At 41.9% G+C, this 18,791-nt stretch overlaps 1 pseudogene; it reads right to left on the bottom strand.

Moving 5' to 3' along the window:
- Positions 1 to 17,842: 17,842 nt before the first annotated feature.
- LOC106854068 (tetraspanin-7 pseudogene) lies at positions 17,843 to 18,559 on the bottom strand (annotated as a pseudogene).
- Positions 18,560 to 18,791: the final 232 nt, after the last annotated feature.

The raw sequence follows: 18,791 nt of genomic DNA, 5'->3' as shown, positions 1-18,791 counted from the left end.
GCTTAACTCCTTTTGCTTTATAATCACAGGGCTCATAGCAGTCACCAATCTAGCCTTCCACAAACACATCCAGGGACAGCAAAGACTACAATAAATCCCTGAAAGAGGAATGCATGATTCACAAGCAAGATTTGACATCTTGCTTGAAATGAGACAGAAAACCACCTCATAACCCACTCCACTGCAGATGGCTGCCTGTAAAGAAAAATTACACATTTAGAAGATTATAGCAGTTTTTGCTCTTAGAGCTTTTATACCATGGCAATAACCCCATGGCAGTTTACCAGTTCCTGCTCTGGAATAACAAGCTTGTGCCCAGACCCTGAGGCGCACAGTGGAGGAGACAGATGGGTACATTTTGTTGCTGAGGAAAGTTCTGAGAGCAGTTCAGGAACTTCTTTTGCAAAGTGATGGATGCGTTCATCCATGCAAACTTGGAAAAAGGATGTGCCACAATGGGGACTAAGAAAACTTTGTACTATTTGTCCTCTGTGTACAGTCCTGCGGACTTCACATTGACAGATTTATCCTGTTATTGGAAAGGCTTGAACAATATAAAAGAGTGACTAGATGTCCAGAATAAATTAATAGTCAAGAGAAGGGAAGGCTCCAGGGAGATCTTATTGTGGCCTTTCAATACTTAAAGGAGATTATAAGAAAGATGGAGACAGACTTTTTAACATGGTCTGTAGCAATGTGACAAGGAGTAATGGTGATGGAGGTACTGGAGCATCTCTCCTATTAGGAAAAGCTGAGAGAGCTGGAACTATGAATATAACCTTTCAGCTAGATAGGCAATGGCTGTAAAAGGAATGGCATTGAACATACCTAATGCCTCTGTCCCCATGCAGTCCCCTGGCACCAAGCTCCCTCAAAAACTCTCCATGTGACCATGTGAAATCAAGGAATTGCCGGTAATGGAAAGAGAACATCAGTCAGCAACTCAGTATATATATACAGATGGTACCTCTCCCTCTATATTTAAGATCTTTTCAAAATCTATTTAGCTCTTTTTACCACAGGTTTGCCAAGATGTGCCCCAGCAGCAGTCAAAGTGTTTCTCTGCAAGCCTGTCTTTACCTATAAGAGTTGCTGGCTTGGCCTAATTTGCTCTAAATCCTCAGTTTCTACTCAGCTGCTGGGGAGGCCTGGTCTCCTGCCATAAGTCTTTGAACAGAGTTTCATATTAAAGTAACCATAAGATGGGAACCAAGGGCAGAGTCAAGAGCAAAGTCTTGGAAAGAGACACTTGGACCTAACGCTAGAGCTATTTCTTTTCATATTTTCCTTTTACCACCTGGATGCAGGTTTATGTTACACTGAATTTCTGGGCAGCAACAGAGGAAATGTGGGCTGACAAATGAAATTTCCTCCGCAGGCATGCTCCTCTTTTTCCTAGCAGACCAAGTGTCTCCTTTGGAGGTTCTGGCCCTGGACTTTAAACAGTTATAATTAAAACTTTATGGTCTTCTGTTGTACTGCTTCCTTGGAAAATACATGTTAAAATAGGGATGTCATTTTCACTATAAATGGGAATTGGATTTTTGATTGTTTCCCTAAGCATTGAAAAAAATCCATAAAATTTAATCTAATTTCTTCAAGTTTGAGTAGTATAATTAAGTTTTATGAGTTATGTAGTGAATTAAAATCAGTAAATCTCTAGGGGTTTTATAAATGCTTCGTGTTTGGGCTAATAGTAAATTGCTAGATACTTGGTGACTGATTTCATGCACAAAATCAAGGCAGAAGACTTCTGATGAGATAACTTGCTAATTTAGCACATGTTACTTCCTGGTATTTGGACAGCAGCAGTGCTTGGGAGCTGCTGTGGTAGAGCAGCAGCACCATGGCTGCTCCAACCAAGAAGGCAGCGAGCCCACAGCCTTGGCACTGCTCCTGCCCAGCTGGCTTTGCCTGCTGCCTGCCCAGGATACAGCTGCCCCTCCTTGGAGGGCTCCTGGATGAGCACTGAGCAGCCTCAGCTCTTGGGTCATTAAAATGCACTCTCTGTTCAAGAGGGTTGCCCACTTGCTTGTTTCTGCAAGACAAAATGTTACCCAGTGAGAAACGAGAGCCCATGGACCTGGCTGCACAAGACATGGGGACACGGGAGGGATCAGTTGACTTACTGATTTCACAGGAGAGCTGGAAAGCAGCAGAACACGGGTGAGTCAGGACCCAGAGCTACCAAAGGCAACAGGCATCCTCTGGGAAGGCAAACACAGCCAAAGGCCACGTAGACAATGCTTATCCTTAGTTGGGCCAGTCACTGATTTGTCTCTGTTCCCTTCACCCAAAGCCCACAATCTGTGATCTCCCTGCCTGCTGAGCCCTTCTCTGACATTCCACTCTTTTTCTCTACCATATATCTCTTTACATATAAAAACTGTTCTTCTCAAAGCAATTCTTACAGATACTGTGCCTAGGTTTCGCTGCCTGCTTCCTCATTGACCAGTAACAGAGTACCATAGGAGCAATCAGTAAATTGAAGCAGTTGGTGCTGATTTTCTTGCTGCTCCAGCACGTGTGGTCTGGAAGTTTCAATTCAGATGACATTTAGTGTGCTGTTCTGGACCAAAAATTCCTGCCAAGCATGGATGTGAGATTTGTCATGTGTCTGAAGCCTTATTTCTCTACCAGGGGCTGGTTTGTACCTCTGGTAGAATCTCCAGGGCTGTTCTATGCTGGAGAAGCTGAAATCACAACAGACTCACTCTGCAAAATGAACCAAAGTGCAGCTGGGAAGTGTGACAGGCTCCAGAATCACACTACTCTTTGAAGCCAAACTACCAGAGAGGATGGTGTTATACACTCTCTTCTCTCCCTCAGCCATCCTCATAACAGCTCACTCCCAGAGCTACAGATCCTGTATTGGTGGGAAGCACCTTGCTCTGCCTCACAGGAGTGCCTGGTGCAGCTCATCACCACAGCCACCACAGAAGAGGCTGCAGAACCCTCCCAGCAATGAGGAAAGCAGGGAGGGAGCAGGTGCTGATATTGTTCACCAGCTCTGGAGAGCCAAACTGAGTGGAATTTACCAGCTCACATGCAAGGTGCATTCTCCCCAGAGGGTAAAATTGTGCTTATCCACTATTGTCATCTTCAGTTTTGCCCACTGGATGTGCTAACATTCAGCTACTGTGAAGTAAAATTGGACTAAAATTTACAGTCTATTTACGACCTCTGTGTGGCAATTATGTGTGTTTACTCTTGCTCCATGCTAAATGTTAAATAAATCCCTCATTTTCACTGAAGATCAAGCTTTGCTTTATCATAGGATGGACACAGATACAAGACTGCCTGCCCCAGAGTACCTAACACCTCCCAAATTCACTTTATAGCCTCCCCCACCAGTTATTTGTATTCTCTGGAGTTGACTCCATTAGGAAACTCCTTAGAGACAGGAATATTAATGTCTTCATTGTAATGTTGAGATTTTAAGCGTTCATTTGTTGTTTCTGCTTAGGAAACCAGAGACGATGCAATAAGTGATACCAAATGTGTCCAAATAAGCTATGATTGTGCTGAGCAATATATCAGGTTAGAGTAATAAATGACTACACAAACAGCTAGCTTTAATGATGTTTCCTCTGCAGATTTATAGCAGAAATAAAACCCCAAAGGGTTTGGCTCCCAAGCAGCACAGACAAGACCTGTTTAGCATGGATGTCTGATACACACAGACTTCATGGCATAGAAGTTGGTATACCTGAATGCAAACTGAGGATTTTAAGGTATCATTTCCATTTTCTTTCTGCTGAATGTTAATAAAGCAGCAAATGTATGAATAAGATAACATTGTTTCTCTTAGCAGGCTGGCAATCAGCTAATCGACTTTCTATGTGCAGTAGGTAATTTGTATGTGCTGGTTCAATTATGTTTTGCTCCTGGAGAATAATGCCTAGTATTTAGCAGTACTGTTATTCCAATGACACATTACCTCCAAATGTTTCCATTAAAATATCTTCCTCTTGATAGCTCCCTTAATCACCTTCTGAAATGTTAATATGCATCTGCCCTTGTGTCGACCTATTAAATACTTCTAATTTGAGAGTTTTAAGGCAAAACCTTTATAAATGAAATGGAGTCAACCCTCCTCTACATTAGCCTGGACCATTTATTTTGCCATCAATTGGACTGGACGAGGAGCTGTTCCCACTGGCAGGAGTCCTGCTGGGCTGTCAGGATGGGCTCACTTGTCTTCAGCAAGGCACAGGCAGCAAATTGGCTCTTGTCCCCAGAAAGACTCTGACTGAAAGGCACCTTCCTTCTGAGTGTCCTCCATCACAGAAAAGTTGGTCAGCTGAAGCCTCTACTTCAGGGGCATAACCAAATCACCAACCACAGGCCACAGATTTTCTTCCTTTTTCTTAGGGTTCAGTGTTTTGAAGTGGGATGCAGTTCTTTCTCTCAGTACCAGCACTCCTTTACTGTTACTGTCCTGTTCATTAAGAGTCTTGCAGTAAGAAAGATTATTTCTAGCCAGTAACTGTGACACAGTGCTACACAAGAGACCAAGCAGAGGATCTGCTTGTGTGTGAATTGTGTTGAGCTGAAAGGTGCTGTTCAGGATTCATTTGTTGCCTGATGGGAGCTGACAGCTCTGCCTGACCAACGCTCCATGCAGGTGATAAGGACAGGAAACAGCATTTCTACACACAGCGCACAACTAGCATTTCTAAAGAGCTTATGCCAGCTACTCCTGCTCCTCTCCCCCTCCCGCCATGAGACAGACCTTAACAGTGCTTGTTGACAGGAGCTGCCTTTGGTACACACATGGAAATGTTCCCATTAACTTCAACATAGACATTGATCACAGTCATGAGCTCATCCAGAAATGAAAGGTTCAGAAAGGAACTGGTTTCTATTTCTTCTGATAAATTAATCCAAAAGGTGACATTTTGTATGTGATTAAACCAGTTTGGAATGGACTCACTGAATGTTCAGTTTTTCTGGTTAATATTCACACGTATCCATTATTAACATCATTCAAAGAGATAAAATGTTATAATTTGTTGCCATTGTGTCATTCTATCATTTGGTAGGATTTATGTATGATAAGTATAAGTATTTGTAACAATCTCAGCCCTTATGCTGGTAACTAGGTTTAATAACAGGCTTCCTAAATTAACTATTATAGAAAATAATCAGAAAATACTTTACCTGCATATGACATTAATTATGTATTCACCTAGTGATAACAATGAAAGTTCAAGCCTTGCCTGAAGTTAGACTTAAAAATCAGCAAATATACTTAACAGCTTAAAGGTAAAATCACCTTTTATGTAATTTCTTATTGAGAAATCATCATAGCATTGGTCTTGCAGGTAGCTTGCAGACAGAGGTATTTCTCTGATTTTTTCATACCTTTTTAATTATCATTTGTTATCAGCCAAGGTAACTACACATCCTTGCATGTGTTGTACAGTCTTTTCTATCAAGAGTTTTATAATCAGTTTCTGGAAGAAATTAAAATTTTTATATTGCAACATGAAATCTAAAACTATCGCAAGTGTAGGTGACAGAAGTGGAGAAAATATGTTTCCAAAAAGCTTAAGTAATAGGATCTGAATTAATCTCAATGATGGAGAGGGAGTAAAAATTCTTTTTTACTAAGCTGTCTGGAAAGAACACCCTCCTAACAGTAAGCAGCAATGTTTGTTCTTTAACTATCACAAGCCATATGTAGCTAAAAACATTAATCCCTCACTTGTGAGCCTTCACTCACAACTTTGATGAATAACATATTAATATTGCACAAAAAGAACTTGGAACATTTTCTCATATACCTGTCATGTGTGCTTTGTGTTTATGCTAATTCATTTTATGGAATTAGAGTGCTCCCAGTGGTACTGCAATGAAATCAGTGCAGTTATTGTAATTGGATTTACCTTGCCAGAGGAAAGGTCAGCTTTCAAAGAAGAAGGAATTATTTCACCTTTCCCTTCATGAGCCAGACTCCTCTCTGATGTGTACATATAAAGCCTAGATTTCCATCTCCTTTGTTAACTGACAAATTTACTGCATTCTTTCTGGAAAAAAAATAAAGAACCCAGAGTAACTCTTAGCTGAAAGCATTTTTAGGCTGCATTTAGAAATCACTTGACTCATTTCTGAAGTGCAGTCACCCCAAGTGAAGTAAAGTGGCTTTTCTCGTAGGAAGCAGTGTCAGACAATTTCAAAACAAAATTTCAGGGGGAATGGAGAGAAGTCAGGCTGTAATTACACCTGCTGAAAATTACCTAGGACTGAAGGCTAATAGAACATTTCTTTTAAAGTCTCACAGGATTGCTTCAGGGACAGAAGCAGCAGAGAATTCACATCACAGGATAGGAGCAGATCAAGCAGAACAGAGAGATAAGGGCCAATCTGTTGAAGGGACAGAGATCACGTAAAGGATTTGGGCAGACACCACACAGAGAGTAGGGCTGGCTCTGGGTGAGCTGCCTCCAAACTGCTGAGTAAGGAAGGTAACCACTCACTGAGGCACAATACTGCAGTTTTGGTTTGGGCTGTTTGGAGACCCAAGCACATCTCTGTGGAGCCCCACGGGTCCCTGCTTGCCCACATCAGCCCAAGTAAGCACTTACTCAGGAATTTACACATCTTTGTACACAATCTGTCACATCTTCATGTTCTAAACTATCTGAACAAGTACATTCGTAAATATCCAGGGACCTCAAAAGTCCCCAGGGAAATTAAACAGCTTTTTATAAGCAGGCTTTGTGGAATCTAAAGTTAAACTCCGTTTTGGAAAATATTGGTTTTGCGTAAGCAGAATTTATACCATAGTGCTGGGAGGACAGTTTCACCTCTGGCATTCCGTGGCTCCAGGTAGGATAACTGAGTGCAGCTGGCAGCTCAGCCCGTGTGCAGAATGCAGCCGCAGTGTGTGGCAGCCAGGCTGCTGCTGGAGCCAGTCTTTCCCTCAGGGCCCTTGTGTCTCTGTCTGCAACTAGGATTAAACACATTTTATTCGTACATTTTCTGATGGGCAAGGTCAGTCTCTGAAATTATGGATATTGGATTATGTCACGCCTGAATAGGAGCGTAAGTGACCCATGAAATTAAAGGACGTGTTCCGGAATTCGCTCGGGACAGCCCAAGTTTAGCAAAGGTAGATCCTCTCGGAAAATCCTAGCTGCACTGAAGAAATTGTTGGTAGGTGGAATAAACACTTGAACTAAAAGTATTGAAAAATTACGAGTGTAGCTTGAGTCTAGTGAAATGGAAAAGTGGTGGTGGTTCCAGCCTGGTTTTTTTGTTTTTTTTTTTTACATCAGAGAAAAGACACAAAACAAGGAAACAAAAATAATCCTACAGATGTGCTATATCTTAAAATCTTTGAGGAACTAAAACTGTAACATCAGTTATTAGGGCAGCTTATAGGGCACATCAAAAAAAGCACTGTGGTATCTGCAAGGATCTGTCTGTTGCCAGCTTTTAGCAAGAATTTGAGTCATCTGAGATGCTGTGAGGGGAGGCATCCTGTGAGGAATTGTCTCTTTCCACAGCTGTGGTCACAGAGGTTATCATCTGACCCTCCCCCTCAGTATATAGTCTGAGACTGTTTACTGTGAGGTCTTGGAATCATACAAGTCTGCTGCCATCCAAATCTGAAACCATCTAGATTTGGTGATGTGGTGAGTGAGGGTCCACATGAGTGAGTTGCAGTCTGCCTCTGTTATACGTGACTTTGGAGGGGCTTTCCAAAAATCCCAAATAATGTGACATGGTATCCAGTTACCTGATCTGTCCCTTGCTAGCTTGATAGCTACTAGCTTTTGGATATGTCCATTGCATTGTTAAAAACTTCCTGGAGTGTATCCAGCTGTGCAGGCATTTCTGGCTTTTTAATAACACGAATACATTCTCAGAAAATCAATATAACAGCATCAGAATTTTCCAGTCCAAACTTGCTCATTTGATGAATAGGAACAGTTTTGCAGCCACTAAGAGACTAAAACTTGCTCAGCCTGATAGTCTCTAAAAAGGGAGACAAGAATTACTTTTTGAACACAAAAACTACAGATGACTTATGATTGAATCAAGAAAAAAATTAGTATCAGCTTTCCAATGTCTAATACAATTATGTCAAGCACTGACTTTTTATCATGCATAAAGGGCCCTCTATGAAAATGTGTCCATGCACCATTTTAATCTGAATGATAAGCAGCATTGCAAGGACTGATTTCTCCAACCTACCACACCTGCTTAGTATTTGGGGCCATAGTCTTGATATCAGCCCAGGGTACAAAGCAGAGACTGCCCTGTTGAAGTGAAAATATTTTTTTACATCAAAATTTATAAAACATGTAAGATAATCTGCCCAGAAATTAGATGCCTGGCAGCAAGGTGAACAACTGGATTCTTGTCTGTTCTTTATATAATGCACTTTATCTGCTCTACTTACTAAAAAAGTAATATTAAGGGATTTTGAAATTAGAAATTGCATGCTTTAATTGCAGGTGCTTGTTTAAAATGCAAGCAATAAACTGGAAATCCTTACATAAGGCCATTATGAAAAGGTTTCTGGCATTGATAAGATACACTTAAGTTACATGACATTGATATTGATGTTTTCTTGGGTGTTCTATAACAGTGTTTTCATAAAGATGTTTCATTAACCTATTGAATTGCTCTATTTGATCCAAATTTTAAATAGTTAGCTTAAGCATTTATCTTCTCCTGCTTCTTATTTTCTACCAAAAAAGTGCTACCTGGATTTCACTATTCAGATTTACTCATACCCAGTGAATTCAGGGCCCTGTCAAACAGTAAATGAATTAGGAGTATGGCAGCTTGTGCTTTGATCTGGTTCCATTTTGGAGCATCCCGAGTTTTCAAGCCCTATGTCAGGTGACATGTCATCAACAAAAACAAGTATCAGAACAACTCTGAATTCCAGTAATCTCTTCATCTCTCCCAAGGAGATCTGTGGTCCAGAGCAACCAAACCATTCCCTCTTGTATTCTTAGCACCTTCTCTATAGTACAGATCAGTTGAAGTCTACATGTTCAACACTGTTACTCTCTAAATTTGCTTGCAGCCTGCACCGGCACAAAGGATTTCACTGAAAGGAAAACTTCCCGCTGTGCCTGTCAAACTCCTATTTCCCAAAAAGCATTGTCCCAGCAATGTACGTAGATGTGCCCTTAGAGTGCCTAAGGGTACTTCCTGAGAGTATATCTTCTGCTTTCTAAAATGTGTCCACATGAATAAAAGTACCAGCTACAAGCTCAAGGCATATTGTTTGGTAAGTACAGTACAGGACCCTTAATGCAACATATAATCATTCTACATAAGCTAATTGTGAACAAAATGTATCTGAAATGTTCCAAAATGCATTGTAGCACATTTTCAAGACCAAGATTTTCTTAGCAGATTAAAATTTATAATGCATTTGCAATCAGCTTGTATCCTGGCCTCTTCAGAGTGTGTAACACATTCCCATGATACAGAAAATAAAAATGCAGGATTGTGTTTAACTGTATTCTATTACAAAAGCTGCTGCATGCCAAGGCAGGGCCTCAAGAACACTTGACTGGCCTGTCACATCTGTTAGTACTCAGTGGCTATTGTTTAACATTTGGTTATATTTTTCAAGAGTTTTCATTCAATCCTTCTATGAACCAGCAGCCTGACTGGTGCTCACAATGGACACAGACTCATCCAAGCCGCCAACAGCAGTGAGTAAACTCCAGAAGAAGCATGCAGAGATGCTTCAGTCAGCTCTGTGGGAGCCATCGCTGCAACCAGGAGCAGGGTTAGCTATGCCAGCATGTGCTCTGCCCCAGCTGGGCAGATTTATATGGGACTCACCAACTGAGATGTCTGTCCTCTGGGTTTCTGCTCCTGGCTACGCCATGGCTCTCCAGCCCTTCTAAGCTGAAAACATCCTCAAGAATGGGTGAGGGAAGGACAACTGCACAATAGGAGCTCATGCCACTTCAACCCAAGTGCCTCCACTTTAGCACAGCATCAAATCAGTCAGTCCAGCTTGAGAATAGGAATAGAAGATGAATGATGTACAAAATCTCTGGACACAAATACTAACTGACTTGTCCTGAAATTTCTGGACAAGATAGTGAAAAAAAAAATCACTGCTTCTTGTCTCTGGCATGGTGGGACTGAAATTAAGCGTTTGCCTTCCTTTCAAGTAAAGAAAGACATATTACAGTGCAGTGGCTACCCAGTGGCAATATCCTACACCCTGTTTTTGCTCACATAATTGTTCTTTCCCCCTCAGTTCTGACTCAGACTTAAAGCGTAACTTGCACGTGTGTCAGTTTCTACAAGTGACCACTGTGTGATTAAACACAAGACTGTAACATCTGCAAACGTAGACAACTCTGATACCCAGAAAACTGCATCTTGGGCATATTAAATCATGTCACAAGAAATGTGAAGACAGCGATTTGATGACCCCCCGAGCCTTTTTGTCTCCAGGCTGAACAAACCCAGCTTCCACAGCCTCTCCTCATATATCATGTTGCCTAGCTTCCCAACAGGCTTAGTGGCCCTAGGCTAGATAAGTCACAGTTTATCAACCGTTTCTTGCCCAAAGCTGGACACATTGCTCCCAGCACAACCTCATGAGTGCCAGAGACAAAGAATTAATATTTTCTTTAATCCTGCTGGCTACAGTTCTGTTAATCCAGCCCAGAATGTGGTTGGCTACCTTTGTCGCAAGAGCACCCTGCTGACTCTTTTTCAACTCAGCCTCCACAGCTGCCAGGTCTTTTTCTACAAACCTGAGAATGGAAAAAACTTCCAGAGCCTTCAAAAGTAATCACAAGGAGAACAATTTAATGTTTCCTTCTTATCTCTAGAATCTACACTTTGATGAATTGATACCCTCAGGTAACATTCCCATTTCACATTAGCTCCTTACCCCTGAACATATGCTCAGCCATGTGAGCAAACAGCCCCTACAGCACAGTGCCAGCACAGCACAGATAACATTGCACTAATCCATTCCATAAGAAACTATATGGACTATAGCAACACAGCACCAAAAGCTGACCACACTACTTCCACAATCCCTGCACAAATCAGCATAGATGTGGGAGCTGTGATGACATAGACTGTGAGGTCTGCCTGCTCCCATTGTATCCAGCAGATGGGATGGCCTTCTTTAACATCATCAAGTCCAACCATTAACCCAGCACTGCCAAGTCCACCATTAAACCATGTCCCTATATGCCACATCTACATGTCTATTAAACACCTCCAAGGATGGTGACACAGCCACTCCTCTGGTAAGCCGGTTCCAATGCTTCACTAGCCTTTTGGTGCATAAATTTTTCCTAATATCCAATCTAAAACTCCCCTGCTGCAACTTGAGGCTATTTCTGCTCATCCTCTTTCTCTTACGTGGGATAAGAGGGTGTCAAATACCTTTTAAATCTCATTTGAATCAGAATAGCATACTTTTAAAACATGTAAATATAGGATAGAAATCATATGATAAAAACCAAGAGGTAAGAACAAAAAAAAAAAAGCAGTTCCCAAAAATGTACCAACTAAGGACTGACCATTGTACTACAATGTCATAATTAAAAGCTAGAGAGGAAGCAGCAGCAGGGGAATTACATTAATGAAGCTTAGATGGTACAATTGAGCAAACTCTGAAAAACAAATGGCTTAAAGGGAAGCAATTTTTTTATTACAGTCTCTGTGGACAAGCTTATTAATCTCTGTTTGATATTATAAATTAGAAGCAAACAAGACATCGAACAGTGTAGGCTCAGAAAAAAACACTGATGTCCTTCTTTTTAGGGGTGAAATATGCAGAAAGCACAAGACAGCCGGGACAGAATGGTTCTTCAACATCACTGCTAAGCCTCCCGCAAAAGGAAAAGAGCATGATGAGTGTCTTAAGGCAAAAATTGAGTAAGAAATAAATGTGCATGTCATAAGCACACAAGGAACATCATATAGAATGGAAATAATGGATTACATCCCTGACACACTGAAGTATGACAAATATAACATATGCTAGAAAGCTGGCTTTGAACCATGCACTCACATCTTCATTTCTACTTGTCAGCTGTGTTAACCAGGTGTATGTCTCAATGCACTCTACCAGGAGACTTAAGATTATCTGTATTCTGCTTTTAAGCCATGATGCTTGTTTTCCTTCATTTTTTCTCCATTCTGATAACATATCTATTTTCTGACGAGTTTGCTCAATGGTACCTTCTAAATTTTATTAATTAAATTGTTAATGTAATCACTACAGCTAATCAAACCCACTTATTTCCATGTAAAATAACTAGTTTATCTTCTGCCTAAGTTTCCCAGAATATTATCATTTTAACAAAACAACAGGAACAACAATACCGTCAAGTCAACAAAGATGACATATGTAAGGGGAGTGAGGAGAGAGTGTTGCTTTGCTAAGAAAAAAATATCTAATAGAAAAATAGCTATCTGAAATTATTGCTTAATTATTACTTTCTGCCAAATTTTTCATATCATTATAAACTACTAGTGCTAGAAAAGTGCTGTTACTAAAACAGGCAGATCAAGAGGCTTCTTTTCAAAAACCTCTCCAACAAGGAGCTCAGACTTCAAAAGACTGCCTGACCTTGGGGTGGGAAGGTAGAATATAAAGGTATTTGTTCAAGGGAGCCCATAAGGTAACAGAAAACTAATAATTGAGATGAGCATCACAGCTAATTACACTCCAGTGGAGTTACAGAGGTAGGTGGAAGAGCAAAATCAATCAGAAAGTGTGAACATGCCACACTGGTGGGAAATTTTGCAATATTAATGAGTTTCTAATACTGTTTATACCTTAGTCATCCTGATATTTTCCTTACCAGTTTCAGTGAACAACCTTTTCCAAATTATGAGATAGGTATACTTAGCTGTTGGATTTGTGCCTTACTCACATGATTATTTTGGCTGAATTCTGCACTGAAACTCAAGGTGCTACTGCATCTGACAAGCCTCCACCTCTATCTCTTCTGAGAGGTTCTAGGCAAGAATGGCAGTACCTGGGATTACTGGGACACCAGTACACTATGTCAAGGAACAAGGCATAATACTCCAGCACAACTACTGAGATTATCTTGTCCTAGAGGTAGCTTTTGGCACACTACATGGTGCTGTCTGCCAAGTCAAGGAACCAAGCAGCAGAGAAACAGCCTAGGAAGATGCCCTCAGAACAGCAGTAAAGAACTATTGTTACTGACACTGATGTTTTAATCAAGATATTATCAATCCTAACCCTACAGTCAGTTCTAGAAGTGACCAGAGGTACTCTCAGCATCCCATCTCTGTGACCTGGAAGAAGTGAAGCTATCCGAATCTATTAACATTAAGCATGAAAGATTGCTTTTCTTAGGTTTTGAGACCACACCACTGCTCTAAAATGCTGATACCTTAAGATGATACATCTCATGAAGACAGAGAAAAGCTGTAGAACCAATATTTTGGGAAAACTAGAAACATGAATTACCAAGCAGTATTTGATCTATTTGTTAGAGTGTTAGGGTGGAATATGATAGTCTTTCAAGAATTGTCAGTCCCAAGGAGTTGTCTGTCTTGGCCAATAGGAGCACTGCACCTCCCTTTATTTTGCTGTGGCCTTGCCTAAGACTCAAGATATTGTTCAAAGCCAACAAATACAAATTTTATATTCATAATGTATCAATCTGAGTAACCTAATATGACAAACCAGGGATAACATCTACAAAATGGGGATAGTCTAAGATTGAAGCTTCAAACACAACCTAAAAATCAGCCAATCTTAGAGTTACCCTAGACATAAGGAGAATGAATGTCCAGGAGAAGCAAAGATGCACAGAAACCACTTCAAGCAGATTAGAGAGATCTTTATAGAATTAGAATATTTGAAATAATGTTTAATTTGATAATTTTAATTCTGTAGCCCAGATAAGATGCTCTAATAAATTATATTTTGTAGATTTAAAATCATTAACAAAAGATTTCCTCCTTTCAACAGAATTAATTAACAACAGAGTGTGTTAATTGCAAATCAAAGCTAATGTGAAGGACAGAATAGGTTCCTTAGTTTGCTTCTTTTTTCCTGTCTCATCCACAAGCAAATCCATATATATGACCAATATGCTTCTGAAAAATGCATATGTATGATGGTATTCTCTTTGATAACATGGGACAGTATATCCTTTGATGTTTGCATTTTACTGGCCAAGAAATTAGATGCGGACAGTGGAGGGCACAACAAAGCAGGATTAAATTGTGGTATTTTCATCGATTTCTCAGCAAACTAAAATGCCATATTGAACAGAGTGAAATTTTGTGGGTTTGGATCACATAGATTTGAGTAGAAATATGTATTTTCACTGTTTTGAAGCACAATGGGTGCACGAACAATGAAATATTCATTACTGCTGTCCAAAGACTTACTCTACAAAGACAGTCAGCCTCTGAAACAGAAGGAAACAGAAGAACCAGAGGAGAACCTACCACTAGGTTGTTTTGCACTCTAGTTTGCTTTAAATGACTTTTCATAGTATCATCCTGAAAAGCTTAAAATTCAAGGAGACAATATGACTTCCATTATCTTTTCAAGTTGCACAGAGTAAACAGTGGCATTTAAAAGTAAATCTGCACACATTCGAAGGACAATTGTTTAAGTTTTCTAAGCCCAGGATAGCTGTCTCTTATTTTAAAATTCACCTCTTCTTATTTAAAAATTCATCTGTTATAAAGGCAATTTTTAGTTCTGGTTTTCTGTAACACAAAGTTTAGCTACAGCAAATAATTCATATTGGACGAAATATCAAAACACTTTTGAAGTTTGAAAGATTTATATTCCTGGCATTCTAGATCAACATTATAAAATAGTCCTTGTTTCATAACAAGGGTCTAATCTTAGCACCCTGTTAATCCTAAATCTCACTTTGTCAAACAACAGAGCTGTTGTTTCTACAAGCACAACACAGCTTGCTCCTTGATTTGAATAGCCAGTAAGGTTAAAATTGATGCTAGCATTTTGTTTAAAAATTGTATGCTCTTTTATTCAAATACATAATTTTGATGAGTGACTTAAAAGTTGAAGCGTTGACAGAAAACAAACACATATTCCAGCAAGGGATAGATGGTGCTGTCCAGAGTAACATTTTCCAGTTACAGCCATTCTGACAAAATGAACCTTGAATCCAGATAAATTTTAAAACTTAAAGTAAGAATTTGTCACTGAGCACAAAGAATTTAAAACTGAAACAGCTACTGGGAATCTCTTAATCTGGAAATTATTTAGAGAAGAATGAAATTTCTTTCTTACAACTACAAAAGTTAATGTTGTTAATTCTAGAAACTGGCAATAAACATTCAACTAACACTCACAGCCAGTTCATTAAACCTTTGGTGATATAAGTATATTTAGCATGTGCATGGTCATTGCCAAGGTTTATCCTGTTTTAGTGAGGCCAAGAGTGCAGAGTGATGGTTTACATTTTTAATTATTCATTACATTCAGCTATGTCCTCAGATTCAGACCCGACCACCATACAAACATTCACTGGTATGTTTCAAACTTGCTCTTACTTCTATTTTGATATTCTTAGCAACTTAAAACCAGAACAAATTCACTGAAGTGCATATTTACACTATGTTTCAATGTATTTTAAGAGAGTACTTCATTCTGACTGACTGCTATGTGTCACAATAAGCAACAAGGGTCAAAATCAGAAATCATTTTAGTAATTGGTGGAGTAAAACTAGAGCAATGTCATTCTTGTAAATTTTCAAAGACTACTAACTCAAATAAAGATCTTTTTATAAACCCAGTGCAAATCCACATCCCTTTCCCACACTCCACAATGCCTGTTTTATTGCATCTATAATGGATCTCTTGAACAGTAATTTTAAAAACCCACAACATGCTTCTGTCTCTACATTTTGGTGTACACTTAATTTCACTTGCATTTAGTTGCACCTTGTGCAGACACATAGCAATGCAAATACAGAGTTGACACAGTGGCTTGTTTTGCTCTTAGCAGCTGCTAAACTTTATTTCTCAAGTACCATTTACCATACAAACTATACTTTTTGTCCACTATTAAAATGTCAAAACTGTCAAAACATAGTCTTGACTTCCAGTAAATAATAGGAGGTCCACTATTGCACAACTGAAAAAAAAAAAAATTGTAAAATAATAAACATCAGCCCTCAAAAATAAAGGTCTTTTTCCCTATAAAGAGAGATTCCAAACATATTTCCAGGGTTCACCTATGCAATACCCAAATGACTGTGAAGACTGTACAATGTTAACCTAGAATATGATTATCATAGCTAAATAGCCACCCAATACATTAAAAAAGCCTTTCCCCCAAGGTTGCTCCACTCCTCTCATGAAGCTACCAGTCATCCTCTTTACTCATCTCATCATTCTCCACAGCTTTGCAAGTCAAGAGATGCCATGTTCTGGAGTTTCTTTGTGGTTCTTTGTTTCTTTTCTGAAATCATTCCTCCCCTGTTTGCTGCTTAAGGTGGGCATGTCTTTGTGCTGCGAGGTAGAGAAATACGTAGAGTTCACAGTTTTTAGGAAAGTGGAAAGAAGCCAGAGTGAAACTCTGAAAGTTCAGGACCTTCTGAAGTGCACGGCTTGCTTTTCTTCAAACTCCAAATGCAAACACAGATCTGTTGCAGGGAAAAAAACAAAACAAACAAAACAAAACAAAACAAAACAAACAACAACAACAACAAACAAAATCTTGTAGATTTATATTGCTGTCTGACCTGAATACACCCAGGGCTACCCAGCAAGTCTTGGGGATTCTCCATTTACTCTCAGGTTGTATACAGATCTGGGTTCAAAAATGTAGGTGGGGCACACTTCAGAGAGAAGTCCCTTGAGAGAGTAAAAATGCCTGAGAGCTGATTTTTAGAAAACTTTCTATAAAACAGTCAGCCTGTTCCATTCATCCTGATGTTAACAGTAAAAGTCCAAAGCAAACTTCTGAAAGGCAATGAACCCTTCTCTCCTCTTGCCACCCCTCGTCAGATCTGATTGTACAGTTTTTGCCATCTTCTTGTACGACCCAGGTTTTAGGTCTTTTCAGCCCTGCAAAGATATATATATAACCAGCGACACGCTGGATAAGAGGACAGGCATGTCCTGAAGGAGGGAGTAACACTTAGAGCTGCAGCTCCACCTTTAGATAGAAATCGGGATTGGAAACACCAACAGCGGGAAAAGCACCGGCAGCAGCTGGACAGCTTGAATACACTCACACCGAAGGTAGGATATCTTTGCGGCAACGGGATGCACGATGCTGGACACCCCCTCAAGCAGCTCCTAGTGTCAGCTGCTGGCATGGCTGTCTGGGTGCCCCTGGACCAGGCCTGCCCCTCATGCACTCCAGCAGCTTTCCCATTCTCCAGTCTCAGGAGAATACACGGTATAATGCCAAGAGATACCTCTCTTGCTCTCCTAGACCCTCTCCTTTTTCCTGGTCCACATTTCACCACCTTGGTGTTTACATCACGCAGAAAATCGGCCAGCCCCTTGCCTCAGATGTCCCTGCTGCCTCAGAGAGTGATGTCTGTCCATGGGGCCACCACTTGGGCCACCACTCCCTGCAGAAGTGGTCCGGAGGCTCCAGAGGGGAGCTGTTGCCCTGCAGAATACATGGCCAGGCCAAGGAGGCACTTTCCCAGCACCTTCCCTTCTGACGGACTTGAGTTGCTCATAGCACAACACAGGCTCCAGAGGAATGGAGCCTGGAGCAGGATGCTCAAGTGGAAATGGTGAATATGAAGGAAGGATTTTCCCAGTGGGATATACTCAGTCATGTAAGAAAAAAGGGAGCTGGAGGGGACAAGGGGCAGGACAGCGGGGATCTCAGCGAGGGGTGGTGATGCCCAGCAGGTGGGCAGGGACGCGGGCAGCCAGCAGGCAGGCCAGCACGATACCGATGAGCTGCAACAATGCCAGCCCCAGGGCAGCGGTGGCAACATAAAACATGTTGCTGCCGACGAAGGCGGACACCCTGCCGAAGCAGCCGTCGGGGTGCAGGCTGCGCGCGTCGGGCGGGCTGCGCTGGCAGCCGCGGCGGGCCCGGCAGCAGCTGAGGGGCACCGAGCCGTTCTGCTCCAGACTCCAGGGCGAGGCGAGCCAGTCGCGGTAGCTCTCCACACCGCAGCAGGACAAGGCGCGCTGCAGCGCGTCCAGGGCGTCCGCCACCCCGTCGTCTTCCCCGTATGCCAGCAGCGCCTGGCGCAGCCCCTCCTGGAAGCCCTGCGCCAGGGTCTGGCGGTACAGGAGCGCCGACAGCCCGGCCGCCAGCCCGGCTGCCAGCACGACGGCCAGGAAGGCGCTGTAGGCGCGCAGGAGTCCCCGGTGCTCCGTAGCGGCGCCGAAGCATCCCAGGAAGCCCCAGATGATGACAGCCACGCCGGTGGCCAAGAGGATGGCGGGGGCGCTGGGGTAGTCACTGGCCGAGAGCGCCAAGTAAGTGCCCAGAGACACCTTGGCCCAGAGGCCGATGATGAGCATAGTCAGCCCCGCTGCCCAGAAGACGAAGCTGAAGGCCATGAGGGACAGCTTGAGCAGGGTCATGGTGCCCTCGGGCCCTGGTGCCGCCGGGAGAGTGGTGGCGGTCACGGTGAGGCCCGGGCGGAGCACGGGCGCCTCGGCGGTGTTGGAGATGCGGGCAGGCCCCGCCGGTTCCCCGAGCGGTGCGGTGCGGGCCCGCTGCAGCGTCCCCAGAACAGGCGGTGCGAGTCCCGCCGCTCCTCTGCCCCGGCCCCTTTTTGAGGGCGCGGCCCGGGGCGGGCTGGCGGCCCTTGGC

Source organism: Sturnus vulgaris, chromosome 5, assembly GCF_052056855.1.
Source record: "Sturnus vulgaris isolate bStuVul1 chromosome 5, bStuVul1.hap1, whole genome shotgun sequence".
Classification (NCBI taxonomy): domain Eukaryota; kingdom Metazoa; phylum Chordata; class Aves; order Passeriformes; family Sturnidae; genus Sturnus; species Sturnus vulgaris.
Note: the sequence above shows the minus strand (reverse complement) of the source record. Positions and strands in the feature narration are given on the sequence as shown.